Consider the following 23626-nt stretch of genomic DNA (forward strand, 5'->3'; position numbering starts at 1 on the left):
TTTCGGCAGATGCCAAAGCTGTATTTTTCAATATATGAAGTCAGAAATCTTCATCTTTAGGCAGTGCTTCTCCCAACCACATCCCAACTGCAGTTACCCTAGTGATAGCAATGATAGAAATGTGGAAGTATGGCATAAAGGTATCAACAGCCTTTCAAACCATGACTTGGAGGAACCAGTAGGTACAATAACCTGCCTGGTAAACATAACAGTTTTCGAAACAGCAAGAAGCTCTTAGTCAGTTAGGACTGAAAAAGACTTTTGGATTAGAGGTGAGTCACAAGCAACACAACTGTACACTTGGAGAACTTATGATAAAATCATGATTTGGATAACTGAGAATCTTCACAGATTATCACCAGATATATCACTCAAATACACATTTCTTTCTCACTACTTAGCCTCTATACCAGTAGCTTTACATGCCGAAAACGCTCAGTTGGGAGAGCGTTAGACTGAAGATCTAAAGGTCCCTGGTTCGATCCCGGGTTTCGGCAGATGCCAAAGCTGTATTTTTCAATATATGAAGTCAGAAATCTTCATCTTTAGGCAGTGCTTCTCCCAACCACATCCCAACTGCAGTTACCCTAGTGATAGCAATGATAGAAATGTGGAAGTATGGCATAAAGGTATCAACAGCCTTTCAAACCATGACTTGGAGGAACCAGTAGGTACAATAACCTGCCTGGTAAACATAACAATTTTCGAAACAGCAAGAAGCTCTTAGTCAGTTAGGACTGAAAAAGACTTTTGGATTAGAGGTGAGTCACAAGCAACACAACTGTACACTTGGAGAACTTCTGATGAAATCATGATTTGGATGACTGAGAGTCTTCACATATTTTTACCAGATATATCACTCAAATATACATTTGTTTCTCACGACTTAGCGTCCATACCAGTAGTTTTTCATGCCGAAATAGCTCAGTTGGGAGAGCGTTAGACTGAAGATCTGAAGGTCCCTGGTTCGGTCCCTGGTTTCGGCAGATGCAAACGCCTTAGTTTTCAAAATGAAGTAATAGATCCTAATATTTAAGCAGTGCTTATCCCAACCACACCCTAATGTCAGTTACCTTAGTGATATAGATGATAGAAATGTTGAAGTATGACGTACAGGTATCAACAGCCTTTCAAACCATGACTTGCAGGAACTAGTAGGTACAACAACCTGCCTGGTAAACACAACAACTCTTGAAACAGCAAGAAGCTCTTAGTCAGTTAGGACTGAAAAATACTTTTGGATTAGAGGTTAGTCACAAGCAACACAACTGTACACTTGGAGAACTTCTGATGAAATCATGATTTGGATGACTGAGAATCCTCACAGATTTTCACCAGATATATCACTCAAATACACATTTCTTTCTCACTACTTAGCCTCTATACCAGTAGCTTTACATGCCGAAATAGCTCAGTTGGGAGAGCGTTAGACTGAAGATCTAAAGGTCCCTGGTTCGATCCCGGGTTTTGGCAGATGCAAAAGCCTTAGTTTTCAATATGAAGTAATAGATCCTAATATTTAAGCAGTGCTTATCCCAACCACACCCTAATGTCAGTTACCTTAGTGATATAGATGATAGAAATGTTGAAGTATGACGTACAGGTATCAACAGCCTTTCAAACCATGACTTGCAGGAACTAGTAGGTACAACAACCTGCCTGGTAAACACAACAACTCTTGCAACAGCAAGAAGCTCTTAGTCAGTTAGGACTGAAAAATACTTTTGGATTAGAGGTTAGTTACAAGCAACACAACTGTACACTTGGAGAACTTCTGATGAAATCATGATTTGGATGACTGAGAATCCTCACAGATTTTCACCAGATATATCACTCAATTATACATTTGTTTCTCACTACTTAGCCTCCATACCAGTAGATTAAAATGCCGAAATAGCTCAGTTGGGAGAGCGTTAGACTGAAGATCTAAAGGTCCCTGGTTCGATCCCGGGTTTCGGCAGATATGAAGGCATAGTTCTCAATGTAGAAAGTGAGAGATCCTAATATTTAAGCAGTGTTTATCCCAACCACATCCCAACTGCAGTTACCCTAGTGATAGAAATGTGGCAGTATGACATACAGGTATCAACAGCCTTTCAAACCATGACTTGGAGGAACAAGTAGGTACAACAACCTGCCTGCTAAACATAACCATTCTCGAAACAGCAAGAGGCTCTTAGTCAGTTAGGACTGAAAAATCCTTTTGGATTAGAGTTGAGTCACAAGCAACACAACTGTACACTTGGAGAACTTCTGATGAAATCATGATTTGGATGACTGAGAATCCTCACAGATTTTCACCAGATATATCACTCAATTATACATTTGTTTCTCACTACTTAGCCTCCATACCAGTAGATTAACATGCCGAAATAGCTCAGTTGGGAGAGCGTTAGACTGAAGATCTAAAGGTCCCTGGTTCGATCCCGGGTTTCGGCAGATATGAAGGCATAGTTCTCAATGTAGAAAGTGAGAGATCCTAATATTTAAGCAGTGTTTATCCCAACCACGCCCTAACTTCATTTACCTTAGTGATATAGATGATAGAAATGTGGAAGTATGACATAAAGGTATCAACAGCCTTTCAAACCATGACTTGCAGGAACTAGTAGGTACAACAACCTGCCTGGTAAACATAACAACTCTTGAAACAGCAAGAAGCTCTTAGTCAGTTAGGACTGAAAAATACTTTTGGATTAGAGGTTAGTCACAAGCAACACAACTGTACACTTGGAGAACTTCTGATGAAATCATGATTTGGATGACTGAGAATCTTCACAGATTTTCACCAGATATATCACTCAAATACACATTTCTTTCTCACTACTTAGCCTCTATACCACTAGTTTTACATGCCGAAATAGCTCAGTTGGGAGAGCGTTAGACTGAAGATCTGAAGGTCCCTGGTTTGATCCCGGGTTTCGGCAGATGCCAAAGCTGTATTTTTCAATATATGAAGTCAGAAATCTTCATCTTTAGGCAGTGCTTCTCCCAACCACATCCCAACTGCAGTTACCCTAGTGATAGCAATGATAGAAATGTGGAAGTTTGGCATAAAGGTATCAACAGCCTTTCAAACCATGACTTGGAGGAACCAGTAGGTACAATAACCTGCCTGGTAAACATAACAATTTTCGAAACAGCAAGAAGCTCTTAGTCAGTTAGGACTGAAAAAGACTTTTGGATTAGAGGTGAGTCACAAGCAACACAACTGTACACTTGGAGAACTTATGATAAAATCATGATTTGGATTACTGAGAATCTTCACAGATTATCACCAGATATATCACTCAAATACACATTTCTTTCTCACTACTTAGCCTCTATACCAGTAGCTTTACATGCCGAAATAGCTCAGTTGGGAGAGCGTTAGACTGAAGATCTAAAGGTCCCTGGTTTGATCCCGGGTTTCGGCAGATCTAAAAGCCTTAGTTTTCAATATGAAGTAATAGATCCTAATATTTAAGCAGTGCTTATCCCAACCACACCCTAATGTCAGTTACCTTAGTGATATAGATGATAGAAATGTTGAAGTATGACGTACAGGTATCAACAGCCTTTCAAACCATGACTTGGAGGAACAAGTAGGTACAACAACCTGCCTGCTAAACATAACCATTCTCGAAACAGCAAGAGGCTCTTAGTCAGTTAGGACTGAAAAATCCTTTTGGATTAGAGTTGAGTCACAAGCAACACAACTGTACACTTGGAGAACTTCTGATGAAATCATGATTTGGATGACTGAGAATCCTCACAGATTTTCACCAGATATATCACTCAATTATACATTTGTTTCTCACTACTTAGCCTCCATACCAGTAGATTAACATGCCGAAATAGCTCAGTTGGGAGAGCGTTAGACTGAAGATCCAAAGGTCTCTGGTTCGATCCCGGGTTTCGGCAGATATGAAGGCATAGTTCTCAATGTGGAAAGTGAGAGATCCTAATATTTAAGCAGTGTTTATCCCAACCACACCCTAACTTCATTTACCTTAGTGATATAGATGATAGAAATGTGGAAGTATGACATAAAGGTATCAACAGCCTTTCAAACCATGACTTGCAGGAACTAGTAGGTACAACAACCTGCCTGGTAAACATAACAACTCTTGAAACAGCAAGAAGATTCTTAGTCAGTTAGGACTGAAAAATACTTTTGGATTAGAGGTTAATCACAAGCAACACAAATGTACACTTGGAGAACTTCTGATGAAATCATGATTTGGATGACTGAGAATCTTCACAGATTTTCACCAGATATATCACTCAAATACACATTTCTTTCTCACTACTTAGCCTCTATACCACTGCTTTTACATGCCGAAATAGCTCAGTTGGGAGAGCGTTAGACTGAAGATCTAAAGATCCCTGGTTCTATCCCGGGTTTCGGCATAGATGAAGGCATAGTTCTCAATGTAGAAAGTGAGAGATCCTAATATTTAAGCAGTGTTTATCCCAACCACACCCTAACTTCATTTACCTTAGTGATATAGATGATAGAAATGTGGAAGTATGACATAAAGGTATCAACAGCCTTTCAAACCATGACTTGCAGGAACTAGTAGGTACAACAACCTGCCTGGTAAACATAACAACTCTTGAAACAGCAAGAAAATTCTTGGTCAGTTAGGACTGAAAAATACTTTTGGATTAGAGGTTAGTCACAAGCAACACAACTGTACACTTGGAGAACTTCTGATGAAATCATGATTTGGATGACTGAGAATCTTCACAGATTTTCACCAGATATATCACTCAAATACACATTTCTTTCTCACTACTTAGCCTCTATACCACTAGTTTTACATGCCGAAATAGCTCAGTTAGGAGAGCGTTAGACTGAAGATCTAAAGGTCCCTGGTTCGATCCCGGGTTTCGGCAGATGCAAAACCCTTAGTTTTCAATATGAAGTAATAGATCCTAATATTTAAGCAGTGCTTATCCCAACCACACCCTAATGTCAGTTACCTTAGTGATATAGATGATAGAAATGTTGAAGTATGACATACAGGTATGAACAGCCTTTCAAACCATGACTTGGAGGAACAAGTAGGTACAACAACCTGCCTGCTAAACATAACCATTCATGAAACAGCAAGTGGCTCTTAGTCAGTTAGGACTGAAAAATCCTTTTGGATTAGAGGTGAGTCACAAGCAACACAACTGTACACTTGGAGAACTTCTGTTAAAATCATGATTTGGATGACTGAGAATCTTCACAGATTTTCACCAGATATTTCAGTCAAATACAAAAAAAATTCTCACTACTTAGCCTCTATACCAGTAGTTTTACATGCCAAAATAGCTTAATTGGGAGAGCGTTAGACTGAAGATCTAAAGGTCCCTGGTTCGTTCCCGGGTTTCGGCACATGCAAAAGCTGTAGGTTTCAATATACGAAGTTAGAGATCTTCATCTTTAGGCAGTGCTTCTCCCAACCACATCCCAGCTTCAGTTTCCCTAGTGATATGGATGAAAGAGATGTGAAAGTATGACCTAAAGGTATCTACAGCTGTTCAAACCATGCCATGGAGGAACCAGTGGGTACAACAACCTTCCTGATAAACATATCAACTCTCGAAACAGCAAGAGGCTCTTAGTCAGTTAGGACTGGAAAAGCCTTTTGGATGAGAGGTGTGTCACAAGCAACACAACTGTACACTTGGAGAACTTCTGATGAAATCATGATTTGGATGACTGAGAGTCTTCACAGATTTTCACCAGATATATCACTCAATTATACATTTGTTTCTCATTACTTAGCCTCCATACCAGTAGATTTTCATGCCGAAATACCTCAGTTGGGAGAGCGTTAGACTGAAGGTCCCTGGTTCGATCCCTGGTTTCGGCATATATGAAGGCATAGTTATCAATGTAGGAAGTGATAGATCCTAATATTTAACTAGTGCTTATCCCAAACACACCCAAACCTCAGTTACCTTAGTGATATAGATGATGGAAATGTTGAAGTATGACATACAGGTATCAACAGCCTTTCAAACCACGACTTGGAGGAACCAGTAGGTACAAAACCTGCCTGCTAAACATAACCATTCTCGAAACAGCAAGAGGCTCTTAGTCAGTTAGGACTTGAAAAGCCTTTTGGATTAGAGGTGAGTCACAAGCAACACAACTGTACACTTGGAGAACTTCTGATGAAATCATGATTTGGATGACTGAGAGTCTTCACAGATTTTCACCAGATATATCACTCAAATATACATTTGTTTCTCACGACTTAGCCTCCATACCAGTAGATTTTCATGCCAAAATACCTCAGTTGGGAGAGCGTTAGACTGAAGGTACCTGGTTCGATCCCTGGTTTCGGCATATATGAAGGCATAGTTCTCAATGTAGGAAGTGATAAATCCTATTATTTAAGCAGTGATTATCCCAACCACACCCAAACCTCAGTTAACTTAGTGATATAGATGATGGAAATGTTGAAGTATGACATACAGGTATCAACAGCTTTTCAAACCACGACTTGGAGGAACCAGTAGGTACAAAAACCTGCCTGCTAAACATAACCATTCTCGAAACAGCAAGAGGCTCTTAGTCAGTTAGGACTGAAAAATCCTTTTGGATTAGAGTTGAGTCACAAGCAACACAACTGTACACTTGGAGAACTTGTGATGAAATCATGATTTGGATGACTGAGAATCCTCACAGATTTTCACCAGATATATCACTCAATTATACATTTGTTTCTCATTACTTAGCCTCCATACCAGCAGATTAACATGCCGAAATAGCTCAGTTGGGAGAGCGTTAGACTGAAGATCTAAACGTCCCTGGTTCGATCCCGGGTTTTGGCAGATGCAAAAGCTGTAGTTTTCAATATAAAGTGAGAGATCCTAATATTTAGGCAGTGTTTATCCCAACCACACCCTAACTTCATTTACCTTAGTGATATAAATGATAGAAATGTGGAAGTATGACATAAAGGTATCAACTGCCTTTCAAACCATGACTTGGAGAAACCAGTAGGTACAACAACCTGCCTGGTAAACATAACATTTTTTCGAAATATCAAGAGGCTCTTAGTCAGTTAGCACTGAAAAAGGCTTTTGGATGAGAGGTGAGTCACAAGCAAGTCCCCTGTACACTTGTACATTTTTTGAAGAAACCATGATTTGGATGACTGAGAATCTTTACAGATTTCCAACTGAAATATCAGTCAAACATACATTTGTTTCTCACTACTAAGCCTCCATACCATTAGTTTTACATGCAGAAATAGCTCAGTTGGGAGAGAGTTAGACTGAATATCTAAAGGTCCCTGGTTCGACCCCGGGTTCTGCAGACATGAAGGCATAGTTCTCAATGTAGGAAGTGAGTGATCTTCATCTTTAGGCAGTGCTTCTCCCAACCATACCCTAACTTCAGTTACCTTAGTGATAGAGATGATAGAAATGTGGAAGTATGACATAAAGGTATCAACAGCCTTTCAAAACATGACTTGGAGGAACCACTAGGTACAACAACCTGCCTGGCAAACATAACATTTCTCGAAACAGCAAGAAGCTCTTAGTCAGTTAGCACTGAAAAAGGCTTTTGAATGAGAGGTGAGTCACAAGCAAGTCCACTGTACACTTATGATAGATATATCACTCAAATATGCATTTGTTTCTCACTACTTAGCCTCCATTCCAGTACTTCCACATTCTGATGCTCGGTTTGAACTTTAGCAAGTCATTTTCACCACGTCTAGATGCCTACATACATTGAGTTGCTGCCATGTGATTGGCTGATAAGCTATTTGTGTTAACAAGCAATTGAAAAAGTTTGCCTAATAAAGTGGCCGGGGAGTTTATAAATTACCTACATGAAAGGTAGTAAAGTCAATCCCGTTTCATTCTCTGAAATATATTGAACGTTAAATTGGTGCAAAATAATGATCATAGTTCACTTTTACAATATCCGGAAAAAAGCTACAACCAGCATTAAACCCATAATGTAAGTCTTGGACCCCACACTTGTAACACTGGGCAGCCACCCCACTGAGCGAGAGGAGTTGCACAGTTTATTAAGATTGTGTCTGGCCTGCTCCAGTCCTCTCTGGGTGTTTGTGGATGTTAAGAGACTTTCAACATCAATAAAAGGGAACAGAGTGCATGAATAGCATTACAAGGTGTCCGGTGAGAATCAGCAGGCCTGAGGGCGTCAGATTCATGAATAATAAACAAAACCGAACGACTTATCGAGAATGTTTCCGATCTGTCTTGAAAATCCCTCTTTTTTATCTTTCGTTACCCTTTTGACAAAGAGAACTGGCAGCTACAGTGCTATTTTCACCTATTATAAATACATAATGACCACAATTGACAAGGAAATAAAAACCAGTGGAAGAGCAGATTGAAAAACAATCTTAAACACCTTATTTTGAAATCATGATTCTGGTGTTGTTTGCAACCACTGACTGGAAAAATTATATAAACAAACTTTGAAATGAGATGTTGACCTGAGGATAAAACGGATATGCTCAAACATTGACTTTCAGAGATGGAAAAAAACCACTAAACCCATGAAAAGTGATGGTTACCAATTAAATAATACTGAGAATATTTTTTTTACTTTTGGACGAACATCAATATAAAGCTTGTTTTGGGGGGAAGATGAGACAATTCTTATCCAGAGAGCATACATTGCAAAGAAAAGTTTCAATTTCAAGTTCTATTTAGAGGTTTCATTACTTGCCCATAAAATTTGAGTAACAAAATGGAAAACAAAAATATATTTGAGTGACATTTTTTTAAATAGATTGAAACAAAGCTAACCAGTTGATTTTCACTATATCATATTTCTTATGATGTCCAACAGAGGTTTTAGAATAAAGCCCAATTCATGATTCTGCTTTGTAGCTATGCCGTAATATAAGCGTAGACGTGTTCCCTACGCAGAGCCCTACACCATACCCTGACGAACACCTCCCCAAAAATGTAACCATGCATCTAGGTGATGCAAACCGCAAAAGTTGTGATTGGTAAACGTGGAAGCATCGTATTTCCGACAGATTCACCTTTTTCAGGTTTTTTGGTTGCAGTTCTTTGCTCTTCAACATCTATCAGCTCCAACACTGTCCGCTTAGTAATACTTCCACTGTTCTAAAGTAAACAGAAAACGGAAGACACTCAACACCAGCATAGAAACTCTACTGCTAATAGCTTTTAGGAGGTGTAATTGCATAATGACTCACATTCACCTATGCACAACCATGAATGCTTGGCCTCTAGCGTAGGCTATGTGCATACCTACAGCGTAGCTTGGACCATAAGCATGACTCAGACTTAAGATGAGAGAATAAAGAACATTATTTTAAGGCTAATATGTTAATTCAGACAATAATAAAGTAACAATACTTATCTAAATGACTGTTTTGTTTGTCACAAATCCAGGAAAATATCCTGACATGTAGTGGATGCTGAACGTGCACAGCAATGATTGATATTGGCTGGTATTATTTTTATCCTCTGAAAATGGTATTACGTTTAAGGGCTTTTTGAAACAAGACACATTTTAAAAATTGTGATTAAGTCACATGTTATTGATATTTAAAACATCTGCATCCAATCAATGAAAGTTCACACCAGCCACACAATTTTGCCAAGCAAAATTTCAATTTTTTTTCAGATCAAGGTCAATTTGTCCAAGATTTTCTTCCAAGATCAAATCTCTACATTCAGAATGCATGTTGTTGACAACGTTACATTTTTTTAGCAGTTGTAGTGGTAGTGGTATTAGAACAACTAGCTCCACAATCCAGTCTGACATAAATTATTTGAGGATTTTTTAAGATATATTTATCTTTAGCCATTACGTTATTTTTGTCTTTAAACAGATAGTGTGTGGCTGAATTGAAGCTAGAATAGAGTAAGAGACAACCAAACTCCTGTCAAAGTACATTAAGGAACCATATTTGCTAAGTTGGGACTGCTTACAAACGAATGTGACCTTCCTCGAAGGTGTGTGGTACGTGTGTGGTACATTATGTTCCTCTCTCTATGTCAGTATTGGGCATACCCAGGTATTTCAGCTTTAAAGTTGCAATCAGAAATATTCAACCCCCTTATCTCAAAAGACATTATAGTGATGTGATAATGACAATAAATGATAAAAAAAAAACTCATTAAACAACAAAAGATATGTATTGATACATATTTGAGTTATTTTGACAACAGAAGTTGATTTAACTTTGAACTTCAAATGAAAAATGTACACTTTTAACTAGGGCTGTGAAATGATTAAAATTTTTAATCAAATTAATCACAGGTTTCTATGGATTAATCATGATTAATCACATTACCGATTTTTTCGGAATATTTTTGTGAAAACAAGATTTATGACATTTAACTTTTCTTTTGTGCTGAAACTCAGCAGTTCTTCAGCAGTTATCATTGCTTTTCCATATGGAACATTAATATAATCTTCATCCTAAACAGAATTCGGGTTCCTTAGCCATTGTGTGGTTGAATAAAACTTTTTTTTTAAAATTAAACAGAAATTATTTGAGCTTCTTAGCCATAGGATGGTTGACATTTTTTATATTTTCTGTCACACAACCATTAACCACACCATGATACAATCTAATGCCTCTAAAGGCCCTCTTAGCTACTCGGTCTTTAGCCAGTTGGTGAGGCAAACTAACTTGTTCAAATTCTCTGACAGTAAAGCTGACCGCTTCTTTTGCACAATGTGTCCGGCGAGTGAGTCTGGTTTGGCGCATTCCACTTGAACGCCCCTCGCCGAGCAACACATGCTTCGCGTTGCGGTGGTTAGGCGGGTATTGCTACGGTGAAACGATAACGTCTTCTCGCAGAGTGTGCATATCACCTTGGTTTTACTGAATGTTCGATCTTTGTTTTTTTGGAACACGATCTTCCCGTCCAGAAGGTCCTCAGGTTCATCAGAATTATCCATGTTGTTTGTTTGTTTGAATGGCAGCTGCCAGACGCGGAAGCGCCGCCGAAGCGCCGCGCATTACTAATAATATCACATACTTCTGCTGTTATCAGCCTGCAGTAAAAACGGCATTTAATCATTTTTTTCAAGCATATACTTACTTGTTGCTCCAACATTAAGCAACAGCATCCCAACATGTGTCTTTTTTGGTGTTGTCTTTATACAACATATGCTGAGAATCAACAACTCAAGTTACTTCTCCACTTCAATTATTAATTTAATGTCATCCATGCTGAAGAAGTTCTCCGCTGTTAGCTCCGTTAAATGTCGGGTGTCGAGGGTAAATTACGTATTCTCCACTCAAGCCTATGTGGAGAATACGTAGCCCCCCCTCTCTCTTTTTATCTTTATGACTGCTTGTGTGGCTGTAGTGGATGGGCAGAGGGGGACATTAAATAATGTGGTTGGTAAAAGTGGTAAAATTAAAACTCCCAAGACAACAGAACGTGAATACAAAGTATGGGATGCATATTTGATCATTTATATCATATAAAATATGTCATCTAAATCGTTTAAAATCATTTTTCAGTGTTTTTCCTGTCGCGATACGCTCGCGTCAAGCGGAAAAAATAGACTCGACACCGAAACGATCGCTTCACGGCGCTAGGCAGCCGCGGCACAACGCTACGCTTCAGCCTCCGGTGTGTTCAGCGCTGCGGTTTAACATGGGAGTGGATGGGAGCCAGAGGATTGGCGCTGCGCTTACGCCTCGCTTCCGCGTCCGGTGTGAACCCGGCGTAGAGCGGCGACTAGTGCAGAGGCGGCGGAATTGCTCTACTTTTAACACATGTGCATGTGCAGTATTATTCAACCCCCAGCTTCAGTACTTCATGGCCGATTCCTCTAGCTTTTATAACTTTTAACAAACGTTTTCGGTAACTGCTGACCAGCTTCTTATACCCCTCGATCAGCATCTTTGCCCATTTTTCACGTGCAAAAGCCTCTAGCTCAGTGATGTTTGATGGCTTCCTTGCCGCAACTACGTTCTTTAAATCCAACCAAAGATTTTCATTCAGATTTAAATCTGGTGACTGAGAAAGCCACTCCAGGACGTTCCAGGATATTTTTTTCAACCAAGCTTTGCTTGACTTGGAGGTTTTGCTTTTGATCTTTGTCTTGCTGGATAGTCCAATGATCACCATTTTTATTTGTCAAAAGAAGGTATCACATTCCTCTTTAAAATGGCCTGGTATTTCTGAGAATCCATGATGCCAGGTACACAATCAAGATTGCCAGTTCCTGCCGCAGTAAAACAGCCCAACATCATCAATGACCCACCATCAGGCTTGACCTTGGGGATGGTATTCTTCTGGTCATAAGCCTGTCCTTTTGCATGCCAGACATACCGCTGGTCCATACGTCCAAATAGTTCCAGTTTGGTTTCATCAGTCCATAGAACTGTCGCCCAAAACTCAGTCGTCTTATCCAAATTCCTCCTTGCATATTCTATTTGACTTATGATGTTCCTTGTGATTAAGAGCTGAGTGCATCTTGGAGTCCGGCCATGACGTCCTTGTTTATTCAGTGCGCATCTTATAGTTGACACTGAAGCTATTGTACCAGCCGTCATCAGGTCATCCTGTAGGTGTCTTGCAGTCACAGAGGGGTTTCTCTAAGTTGTTCTGACTAAGTTGCTAAGGTCCCTTGATGAAATATTGGGCTTTGTTCAACAGCCAGGCCGATTTGAAGCTGCTCCATACATTTTAAACTTACTTATAATGCTCCCAAAGGTGTCTCTTGGAATATACATTTTTGGGAAATCTTCTTATACCCACGACCCTTCAGGTTTGATGAAATAATCTCATCTCTCAGCTTTTGTGGAAGCTCCTTTGTCTTTCCCATGATTGCAACTCACCTTGAATACCTTCATGGTTGGGGTTTATATGCATCACAGCTGAAGCAAATGATGGATCATTATAGAGTTCCCAAAGGCTTAATTAAATTTCAACTCCACTTTAGGCCATACAAGCTGTCAGACAACTTTAAAAACAACAATATTATATAGGGGATGAATAATTGTGACATGGCTATCTTAACAAAATATAATGTAACATACTAATACTACATCATGCCTTTTCTGTGTTGATTTGATGTATCACTCATCTCATAAAGAAGTCAAAGGAGCACCAGATCATCTTCCCACAATGTTGAGTCTTTTGATTCCCTGATTATTATTTATTTTGGGTAAAATGTGTCACGCTTAATGTGAATAATCAGATGAGTCAAACTTTGCCTCTGAATCATTTGCCTTTTATTCACATCCCAAAGGCCTTTTGTTGTTTAATGAATGAGTTGTAAACCAAATGTTGCTGTCATGAGATGATGAAGAGATAATCTTAAGAAAAACAAAAGCCATAAATCAAAATTTGAGTTGATGTATATAGATATCCCCACATAAGCCAAATGATTAAAAACTTTTTAGTTTTTGTCTTGAAACTACTTTAAATGGGAGCTTCTTGACATTATCACTATGTCGTCAGTATGAGCACCTCTAAATCGACAGTGATGAATCCGTCTTGCCAGAAAAGGGTTGAATGACTTGAACTTTCTATCTGCCTAAACATATGGATCTAAAGCTCCTTACAACGTTATATAGATATATATATATTTTTATATCCATATAAATCAAAATGTTACATTAAGTATAAATACAGTAAGAGGTTAGAGTTCCTCCGTCTGTTTAGGAGCATGTCATCCTTCAACTCAGCAGGAGATAAGGTTGACATGATATCACCAAGTAAATTCACTTGGAAATTGTCCATTCATCCCCCATCATGTACACCTTTGCAGGTTACAGGGGGCTACACAGTGAACAGGCTGTAGGTCTGTCACAATTTCTCCTTGACATTGACAGTCTTTATTTATTTTTAGATTAATATATTTGTAATAAGATGACTTCATTATAATACAGTATAATTTTCATAAAAGTAGTTTTAGCTGAGAATGTGCTCACCATTTAGTAATTGAGAATGTATATATTACAAAGCAGCTTTTCATGGAATAGAAATATTCCATCGCTGAAGTGTGACACATAAATTGTATATTAACATTTTCTGAAATTTTAATTTTTGTGATTAAAGAACATTGTTAGTAGTTTTATTTACAAGCAAATTAAAGATGTTATTATAAGACATTATAAAATATGGATTTCTGTCATTAATGTCTGATGTCAATGTTAACTCACACAGAGGGAATTCTTGACATGCTCACGGGGTGTGGGGGTTTTCAGATTAATTTTCGACCTGAAAGTCATGACCAAGAGAGATGTGCAGCATGAATAGTTTGACAGAACTGCAATTACCTCTGATTACTTTCCTAATCATAATCAGACAGACTCCATGTTGTCCGTGACAGGGTTGAACTCAAACAGTGTCCTTGTCAGAGAGCGGTGCGCGATAATGATTGCGGTTTAATGCCTCAGGTGGGAGGAAGATGTGTTGCGTATTGAGGTGTGTTTACGTCCCACAGCAAAGACATCGTCTATCAGATGCAGCCATCAGAAATGAAATTATGGACTTGTTTTCTCGTCTGATGAAAATGATAAGGCCTGAATGACACCCATTTGCATGAATCACCCAGGTCTTAATTGCCTCCAGCTCATCTAATACACATGTAAATTCGGTTTTGTAGTTCGTTTACTATAATTCCAGACCGTTTAGCATCACATAACTGAACAAATCTAGTTGAGCCTGCTGCAGTGTGAGCTTTGTGCTGTTGTTTTAGATGCTTTTAGAAATTGAGTTAAATGGCCCAGTCACTCTGGTGGATTATTGCATCCAGCCAACTCATCTGCTTTACTGCACATCAGACTGTTGTGTACAATGGATGTGAATTTGTTTTCAAACAAACAGCCAGGGAAGGCTAACCATACCTCAAGGTGTATGATGTGCAATAGGTACTGCAGACAAATAAACATGATGAAATTAGTTTGTTATTTTCTTCAGAGAGTGACATACTGATGTGTTATCAATGGTAATACAGCATTTGTCATAACAAGTTCTGTTCAGATTTGGGCACAAAATGACACGGTTAGGGTTAGAGAACCGTCGTGGTTATTGTTTGATCATTTGACATGTGGGATAAACAGCACATTTATTTGCTTTTATACAAAGAGTTTGGTTTAAAAAATCAATATCACCTTCACATTATCTTTTGAATTTACAACTGTTCCCAGCACCCTGGTAGTTTAGCATCCAGGCAAGCACGATTACACAGTTAAGGCAGGTGCATGCTTCTGCGTTTTCACGGGCCCGCAAGCGCAAGAGCCCTTCCGGGCCCCTTACGTGCTTATGTATCTCTTCTTATGTGCTTACGTGCGTCTCCCAATTTTTCTAACTAGACGGCAAAGCTCCGCAAGCCTCCCGCAGCCCGCAAGGGATGTGATTGGTCTGCTAACTACATCCTTTCCGGAGTCGCATTTTCCGGTTTCATGCCACATAATACCGGCAGAAACAACGGAAGATTTAGAAGAACGAATATGGACCAAATAGAAGAGCGTTTGGCAGAAGAGATCCGAAAGTATGACCACTTGTATAACCCGTCACTGACTGGCGGATTTGTCCGCCAGAAAAAGGCTACGAGGAGCCGCAGTGGCTATGTAAATAAACAATCGACGAAGAAGAAAGAAGGCGTCTCTAAGGTCGTCTTCGACAAAAAACATTACTCCGCCTAGTGTTCTGGCGGGGAATTGCTTTATAAGACGCGCAGCGCTTGGGGAAGCTTGGGGAAGCATGAATGACAAAGAGTCCTGCGACACAGCTGCGTGAAAAGCCGCCGATGCAGTTACAGAAGCATGCGCCGGCCTTTAGCCTGAAATTAACTGTAGCAGGTTTTCACTACAGGTTACACAAAACAAACCAGGGACAGCTGCTCACTGGTAAAGTTCTTCTACTGGAACACACTCAAATAGAAATGTTCTGTTTAAAGTTTCCTGTTCCTTTGCATGGCTTTTGAAGTGCACATGGCAGGCTATTCTATCATCAATCGAACTGCATGGTGTCCATCCGTTCCCCCAGGTCCAGCACATTTCTGCGTTCACAGAGGGAGTGAATAGATTACTTATGACAGCTTCTAATGAACTCACCTGGTCTCATGAGCCACCTCCTGCAGCTGAATGCCACAAAGTCCACCCTAACTGTAACAAACTCTATAGCACAGCAGTAACTTCCTGATGTCCAGTTGTCACCATCAGAGCAACCAGCTGACATTTCAATAAGTTACTCATTATGTCAAAGAAACAGTTTAGCACATTACCCCATACAATTGTTGCGTCTGCATACTTAGTCTGTAGTATGGACTGAACAAACAAGATACAAGTTATTAAGCTCTGGTGGTGGTGGAAGGCAGTGTTGGGCCAGAGCCCAGCGGGGTGCCACCAGACACTGGAGCCGAGAGGAACAAAGGGTTGTTAAACTTTGGGCGGGAAAACATCCTCCTGCAGGCTCAAGAATCTCCCCCTGGTGGTGGAAAAATGTCCTGGGGTTTTCCCAGAAGCCCCTGCTCAGTTCCAAGCCCCGCCCACTCAGATCCATTTCTGACACTCAATTGGCTTAAAGCCAGCATCATCCTATGACCAACTCCTCAAGGAGGAGGACCTCTCAGGTAGAACAAAACCACTGAGACCCCAAACATCGCAGCCATTTTACCCTGCTCTGAAGACAACACCAGGCCCCCTTCGGGGCCTCCCAGCTGATTAAGTGGCTAAAGGGGGCAACCAGAGTTATTTTATTTCATTTCTTTTATTTCTTTATTCAGTCGACGTTTTTATTTTCAAAAGGACTTTTGTTATTTTAACTTGAAGAGGCCGCGCACAGGAACTCGCTCGCCGGTCGAGCATCACAGACTTTCTTTCCAAATCCACAGCGGCGTTACCGCTGTTCATCCCTGCAGAAGAGACGAAGCTGAATTCCATTCCAAGAGCAAGAGAAGTTCGCTCGATTCGGCCCAGCGCTGATCTCCGTTGCAACCACGAGACCCACCGGAGCACCGCTTAAGAGGCCAGGACACTGATTTTGTTTTCCAGGAATCCGCCCGTTCGCACGCATCCTGGGGTTTAACGAGACATTCACTGGACTCCCGGAAATCCGCGCCCCACGCGCAAGCAACACCGCGGAGGTCACAGTAAGAGGCTTTATTGTCTGGGCAGATGTTAATCTAATACGTAGCGTATTGTTTTAATACTTGAACGTATTTGTTTTGTATGAGACCGCCGAGTCTCTAATGTTTAGCGGCGATTCGCCACTTCCGGTTTCCGGTTACGGCCTTGTGCCACAGTTTTTAAGCGCCGTGAGCAGCGTCTCCAGCTCATTGTGACCGTTTGAACAACTTTAAAGAGACTTTACCGGTCAAACCTCAGCACACAACGCCACTTGGGTGCTGAGTGGTAAAGTAAATGTAACTTGTCTCTGACGGTGCTTTTAAGAGCTTTGCTCTCTCCTTGTATGCTCTCTCTCTCTCTCCTTCTAAACCGACCTATACACACATCCGATCTGTATTTAGAATACAGTTCATGTTACATAGCATCCGGTCTGTATTTAGAATACAGTTCATGTAACATAGTTAAATCTATATTCAGAGAGGCTGGACACATCTGGAAGCCATGCGGCCGAACGCCAAAGCAGAGACAAAGAATTCTCTTTGTCTGAAAATCCCTTTGTGTAATTCATGTGACGACCACCAGTGTGAGCTCCGGCCACATGGTGTCATTAACATAGACTCCATTTTGGATAACGCAAGTTAAACCACCATTTTGAATCTATTATTGCCACGCCTCCTCTCTCCCTCTCCTCCCATTCTGGCTCTAAATTCATAACGGCTCCGCCATCTTGTTTTGTAGTCAATCCGCCATTTTGAGAGTTTTTAGGCCTTGATTCCACGAATCATGATCGGCCGCCATCTTAGATGTAACGTCACCGAGTGACTGCGTCATCGCCACGCCCCCTTCTTTTTCTCTCTCTCTCTCTCGCTCTCTCAGACACTTTGACACAGATACACACACACAGATACACATAGATGAATACATGTGTTTTTCTAAATTGTGATAAGCGGCTGCTGTTGTTATCTTTGAAATATGGGAGTTTGTTAAAATGATGAATCATTAAATAACACTAACTTTATTTCACATGCATACACATAGACACACACACACAGAGAGACACTTTGACACAGACACACACACACACACCGAGACAGACATACATAGGTAGACCGCCGGTTTTACATGTATTTTCTGAATTGTGATAAGTGCTGCTGCTGTGTTTATCTTTGAAATATCGGAGCTTGTTAAAATGATGAATCATTGAATAACATTAACTTTATTTCCCCTTTTTAATAAATGCTTTTGTAATTAAAGTATCTGTAGTCTGTGATTATTTGTGCATATGTATGTGATTGCAGCTGGATTATGATTGCCTGTGCTCGAACTTAGTAGCCTTCACTGTTAATTAAATAATTATTAATATTAAATATTGAGATTATTGATTTGACATTTATCATTATGAGACTGATATTTATAGATTGTATCGTTGGTCCCTGTAACCAGGGTGGTGCCCCGCGACAATAAGCAATGATTACAGATTTGTATTATTCTTAACTGATAATTTTATTGTTTTCATTAATTATTTTAACTATTATTAATGGATAACCGTATCATTTCTAATTAAATGCGTTACATTTCTTAATTAATAGCTTTATCATTTTTGATTATTTTTAAGAAATAATTGTTATTTTAATAATCATATTTCATGATTATTAATAATTAGCCAACGTCAATTCTACTCCTACTATTGCACAACAGCAGATTTACTGTTTGTTATCATGAACCAGCTCAGCTGTTTCCTTAAAGCTGCGAGAACAGTAAAGTAACTTCTGGAAACTAAGTTTGCATAATTGTATTGGTTTGAAATAACTTTGTAATGTTTTTGTTTTGTTTTTGTGATTAAATAATAAATTAAGGTCAAGGAATGATGAAAGTATTACATTTTGTTGACTCATCCAGACACCCCAACCTCTATCCTCTGCAGACTAAACAACAACTTGATATTTCCTAAGGTCAAAGAAAACCACAGAGATAACATTAGGTGAATCGGACAAAGTAGTTTTCTCTGGCCCGCTCCCTAATACAACAGGTGATGACATGTTTAGCCGCATGTTGTCTTTTAACCGCTGGCTGTCGAAGTGGTGTCCTGTAAACGGCGTGGGCTTTATAGATAATTGGCAAACTTTTTCGACAAAACCTGGTCTTGTTAGGAGAGACGGCGTTCATCCCACTTGGGATGGAGCAGCTCTCTTATCTAGGAATATTACTCAGTCTATTACATGACAACCCATAGTTGGGACCAGGAAGCAGAGCTGCAGTGCTAAACACTTCTCTGCGCTCCCTCTGGATCAATCACAAAACCCCATAGAGATTGTGTCTGTTCACCGTCCGATTAAATTATTGAAATTAAACAATAACAGAGCGAGAACTCCACACAAAAATTTAATACAAATAAAAACAACCTCTGAAACAATACAGGAAACCCAGACTTTTAAATGTGGTCTTTTAAACATTAGATCACTGGAAAAAAAAGCTCTTTTAGTTAATGAAATAGTCTCCGATTACAACATAGATTTACTGTCCCTCACTGAGACGTGGCTACATCCTGATGAATATGTCAGTCTAAATGAATCTACTCCCCCCAGTCATATCAATTCACAGGTTCCTAGAGAAATTGGGCGAGGAGGTGGAGTTGCTGCTATTTTTAACTCCAGTCTATCAATTAATCCTAAACCTAAACTCAGCTACAAATCATTTGAATGTCTGGTTCTTAGTCTTCCACGCCAATCCAGGAACCACCAACAGCCAATCATATTTGCCGTAGTTTACCGTGCTCCCAGGGCTTATACTGAATTTTTAAAGGAATTCCCTGAGTTTTTATCAAACTTAGTCCTAAAGACCGATAAAATTATTATTGTTGGTGACTTTAATATTCATGTTGATAATAATAAAGATTGCCTTAGCGTAGCATTTATTTCAATACTAGACTCTATTGGTTTCAGTCAGTGTGTGCACAAACCTACTCATTGTGGTAACCACACACTTGACCTTGTATTATCGTACGGTGTCGGAATTGAAAATTTAACAGTACTTCCGCGCAATCCAGTTCTATCAGACCATAATTTAATAACCTTTGATTTTTCAATAACTGAATATATGCCACTAATAAAAAATTCATTTTCTAGATGTCTACCTGATAGTGCTGTAGCTAAATTTAAGGAAATAATCCCAATTACATTTAAACCCGTATTAGCAGTAGATATAAACAACAAATTCTTTAAAACCCTGAGCTCCATTGAGATCGACCACCTCGTCGATAGCTCTGCAGACTCATTACGATTAATATTAGACTCAATAGCGCCTCTAAAAAAGAAAAATGTCAAACATAGTAAATTAGCTCCGTGGTATAATTCCCAGACAAATGAGTTAAAACAATTATCAAGAAAACTAGAAAGGAAGTGGCGCTCCAGCAACCATGTTGAAAATCTAATAGACTGGAAGAATAGTGTTAAAGAATATAAAAAGGCTCTCCACAAAGCAAGAGCCGCCTACTATTCAAAACTAATAGAAGAGAATAAAAACAACCCCAGGTTTCTCTTCAGCACTGTAGCCAGGCTGACAGAGAGTCACACCTCCACCGAACCCAGTATTCCTCGATCCCTAAATAGCAATATCTTTATGACCTTTTTTAATGATAAAATTCAAACTATTAGAAATAAAATCAACCATCTCCTGCCCTCAATTGGCACTAATACCCTCCCAACAACAGAGATCTCAGAAACGGCTGAGAATCCTACCCATTACTTAGACAGCTTCTCTCTGATCACCCGTGATCAGTTTACCAAATTAATCTCAGGTTCTAAACCAACAACCTGTATCTTAGATCCCATTCCTACCAAATTACTTAAAGAAATTCTGCCCCTAATTGATAGTTCGTTACTTAACATCATCAATCTGTTATTATCATCAGGTTATGTACCACAGTCTTTTAAAATAGCTGTCATCAAACCCCTACTCAAAAAACCCACCCTAGACCCAGAGGTTTTAGCCAATTACAGACCAATATCTAATCTCCCCTTCGTCTCTAAAATCTTAGAAAAAGTTGTTGCCAATCAGCTGTGTGAGTTTCTCCGGGAAAATAATATATATGAAGACTTTCAATCGGGGTTTAGAGCCAATCACAGTACAGAGACAGCCTTGGCAAAAGTCACTAATGACCTTTTAATAGCCTCAGATCAGGGACTTGTGTCTGTCCTCGTTCTGTTAGATCTCAGTGCAGCATTCGACACAATTGACCATCAAATTTTATTACAAAGACTCAAACAGTTAATTAACATTAATGGAACCGCCCTTAACTGGTTTAAATCGTATTTTTCTGATCGCTCCCAATTTGTGCAAATTAATGATGAGTCATCTGTGCGCACCAAAGTTAACCAGGGTGTTCCACAGGGCTCTGTGCTCGGCCCAATTTTATTCTCATTATATATGCTTCCACTAGGAAACATTATCAGGACACACTCGGTAAATTTCCACTGCTATGCGGATGACACCCAGTTATATTTGTCAATAAAACCTGAACAAAGTAATCAATTAACTAAACTTCGAACATGTCTCAAGGACATAAAAACCTGGATGACCCGCAATTTTCTCTTATTAAACTCAGACAAAACAGAGGTTATAATACTTGGCCCCAAACACCTTAGAGATGCATTATCTAATGATATAGCTGCGCTAGACGACATTGCCCCTGCTTCCAATGAAACCGTCAGGAACTTGGGAGTGATCTTTGATCCTGATTTATCCTTTAATTCTCACTTAAAACAAATTTCTAGGACCGCTTTTTTCCACTTACGTAATATTTCCAAAATTAGACATGTCCTTTCCCAAAAAGATGCAGAAAAACTAGTCCACGCCTTTGTTACATCGAGACTGGACTATTGTAATTCATTATTATCTGGCTCCAGCAGTAAGTCGTTAAAGACTCTACAGCTTGTCCGAAATGCTGCAGCACGTGTCCTGACGAGAACAAAGAGAAGAGGGCACATTTCTCCAGTATTAGCATCGCTACACTGGCTTCCAGTTAAATCTAGAATAGAATTTAAAATTCTCCTCCTCACCTTCAAGGCCCTTAATAATATGGCGCCTTTTTACCTTAAAGAGCTGTTAGTACCTTATAAACCCGCTAGAGCACTCCGCTCCCAGAATTCAAGCCTACTTGTCGTCCCTAAATTCTCTAAAAAAAGAGTAGGAGCCAGAGCTTTTAGCCATCAAGCCCCTCGGCTGTGGAATAATCTACCACTTTCAGTTCGGGAGGCAGATACCATCTTTTCATTTAAGAGTAGACTCAAAACCTTCCTTTTTGATAAAGCTTATAGTTAGAGCTAATTAGTGCGCCAGAACGTTACTTGTTCTATTTTATGACACATGACACACGGAGCTTCTCTTTCCAGCTTCTCCTTCCTCTTCTCCATCCCCATCCCCCTTCCCCGGAATCCCTTTGCTTTATCACCCGCAGATCCAGGGCCTCTGTGACCGCACCATGGATTGCGGTTTGTGGATCGTACACCGGGGGTCGCGGTGGTGGATCCATTGTGGCGGATTCTGGGCTGATCGTGGTGCTGGTGGCGGACCCTGTGTCGCGTTGGCATTGGGCACGGGCGGTGGACCAGGACCGCGGTGGTGGCTTGTGATGGGTCCTGGTGGGCGGCGGTGGACGGTGACTGAGGACTGGAGTGGCGTCTGGTCTGGATGGTCGATCGTGGTCTGGATGGTTGCTGACCATGGACTGTGCTTGCAGCGGGACTGCTTGGCATGTCATGTTGGGGTTGTCCTTCGGGATGTCTACCCTCATCAAATGCTGCTAGAGACTTTGATTATTGATGATGTTTTCCTGCACGTGGCATCTATTGCACTTCTGTCCGTCCTGGGAGAGGGATCCCTCACATGTGGCTCTCTCTGAGGTTTCTACATATTTTTACCCTGTTAAAAGGGTTTTTAGTAGTTTTTCCTTACTCTTGCTGAGGGTTAAGGACAGAGGATGCCACACCCTGTTAAAGCCCTATGAGATGAATTGTAATTTGTGAATATGGGCTATACAAATAAAATTTGATTGATTGATTGAACATAGAGTATGTCATTACTGAGCATTTGCCTGTAATGACATTTGTCATGACGTTTGTAATGAAATGATTGACGGTATGTTTTTTGATTCAGATGGTAGTTTTGTCTAATGGTTTGTCTTTATTATTATATACTTGTTTATTGATTATATTGAATTATTGAATTTCTGCCCTATACTTGCACTGACATATTGTCAACAAAGTCACTGATGAATGACTTATAAATCCAACAAACAATCAATGTATTTAGATTGTCGATTTAAACTCCCAGCAGATGGATATAATCAATATAACCAATTACTGAAGAGTAATGAGAAATATTCATTTTTGTCCAATACTTCCCTCAGAGATAGCAGGAGGTGAGGAACCAACCACGATGTCAGATGAGTGGGAAAGAAACAAACATGTTGTTGTCCACTGCTGTTGTTATCTAACCACAGACCTAAGGTGACATCGTTTATTTTCACATATTTGATTCCTCTTCAGCAACAGGAAAATAAGCATGCTACC

General features: G+C 39.8%; 13 non-coding genes across 13 annotated transcripts in view; all 13 read left to right on the forward strand.

The window, feature by feature from the left end:
* The window catches only part of trnaf-gaa (transfer RNA phenylalanine (anticodon GAA)), a 73-nt gene extending 65 nt beyond the window's left edge, over positions 1 to 8 (forward strand). Inside the window, exon 1 of the tRNA in view lies at positions 1 to 8. This exon is cut by the window's left edge and continues 65 nt beyond it. This is a non-coding gene — a tRNA (tRNA-Phe).
* A 416-nt stretch (positions 9 to 424) lies between these two features.
* trnaf-gaa (transfer RNA phenylalanine (anticodon GAA)) lies at positions 425 to 497 on the forward strand. The gene has a single exon. It is a non-coding gene; the product is annotated as a tRNA-Phe (tRNA).
* Positions 498 to 913: 416 nt separating this feature from the next.
* Positions 914 to 986, forward strand: trnaf-gaa (transfer RNA phenylalanine (anticodon GAA)). The gene has a single exon. It is a non-coding gene; the product is annotated as a tRNA-Phe (tRNA).
* Positions 987 to 1400: 414 nt separating this feature from the next.
* On the forward strand, positions 1401 to 1473 carry trnaf-gaa (transfer RNA phenylalanine (anticodon GAA)). The gene has a single exon. It is a non-coding gene; the product is annotated as a tRNA-Phe (tRNA).
* A 414-nt stretch (positions 1474 to 1887) lies between these two features.
* trnaf-gaa (transfer RNA phenylalanine (anticodon GAA)) lies at positions 1888 to 1960 on the forward strand. Its single transcript has one exon. It is a non-coding gene; the product is annotated as a tRNA-Phe (tRNA).
* A 406-nt stretch (positions 1961 to 2366) lies between these two features.
* Positions 2367 to 2439, forward strand: trnaf-gaa (transfer RNA phenylalanine (anticodon GAA)). Its single transcript has one exon. It is a non-coding gene; the product is annotated as a tRNA-Phe (tRNA).
* Positions 2440 to 2854: 415 nt separating this feature from the next.
* On the forward strand, positions 2855 to 2927 carry trnaf-gaa (transfer RNA phenylalanine (anticodon GAA)). Its single transcript has one exon. It is a non-coding gene; the product is annotated as a tRNA-Phe (tRNA).
* Positions 2928 to 3343: 416 nt separating this feature from the next.
* trnaf-gaa (transfer RNA phenylalanine (anticodon GAA)) lies at positions 3344 to 3416 on the forward strand. Its single transcript has one exon. It is a non-coding gene; the product is annotated as a tRNA-Phe (tRNA).
* Positions 3417 to 3830: 414 nt separating this feature from the next.
* Positions 3831 to 3903, forward strand: trnaf-gaa (transfer RNA phenylalanine (anticodon GAA)). Its single transcript has one exon. It is a non-coding gene; the product is annotated as a tRNA-Phe (tRNA).
* A 416-nt stretch (positions 3904 to 4319) lies between these two features.
* trnaf-gaa (transfer RNA phenylalanine (anticodon GAA)) lies at positions 4320 to 4392 on the forward strand. Its single transcript has one exon. It is a non-coding gene; the product is annotated as a tRNA-Phe (tRNA).
* Positions 4393 to 4808: 416 nt separating this feature from the next.
* trnaf-gaa (transfer RNA phenylalanine (anticodon GAA)) lies at positions 4809 to 4881 on the forward strand. The gene has a single exon. It is a non-coding gene; the product is annotated as a tRNA-Phe (tRNA).
* Positions 4882 to 5295: 414 nt separating this feature from the next.
* Positions 5296 to 5368, forward strand: trnaf-gaa (transfer RNA phenylalanine (anticodon GAA)). The gene has a single exon. It is a non-coding gene; the product is annotated as a tRNA-Phe (tRNA).
* Positions 5369 to 6743: 1375 nt separating this feature from the next.
* trnaf-gaa (transfer RNA phenylalanine (anticodon GAA)) lies at positions 6744 to 6816 on the forward strand. The gene has a single exon. It is a non-coding gene; the product is annotated as a tRNA-Phe (tRNA).
* The last annotated feature ends 16810 nt before the right edge of the window (positions 6817 to 23626 follow it).

Source organism: Pleuronectes platessa, chromosome 2 (genome assembly GCF_947347685.1).
Source record: "Pleuronectes platessa chromosome 2, fPlePla1.1, whole genome shotgun sequence".
NCBI lineage: Eukaryota > Metazoa > Chordata > Actinopteri > Pleuronectiformes > Pleuronectidae > Pleuronectes > Pleuronectes platessa.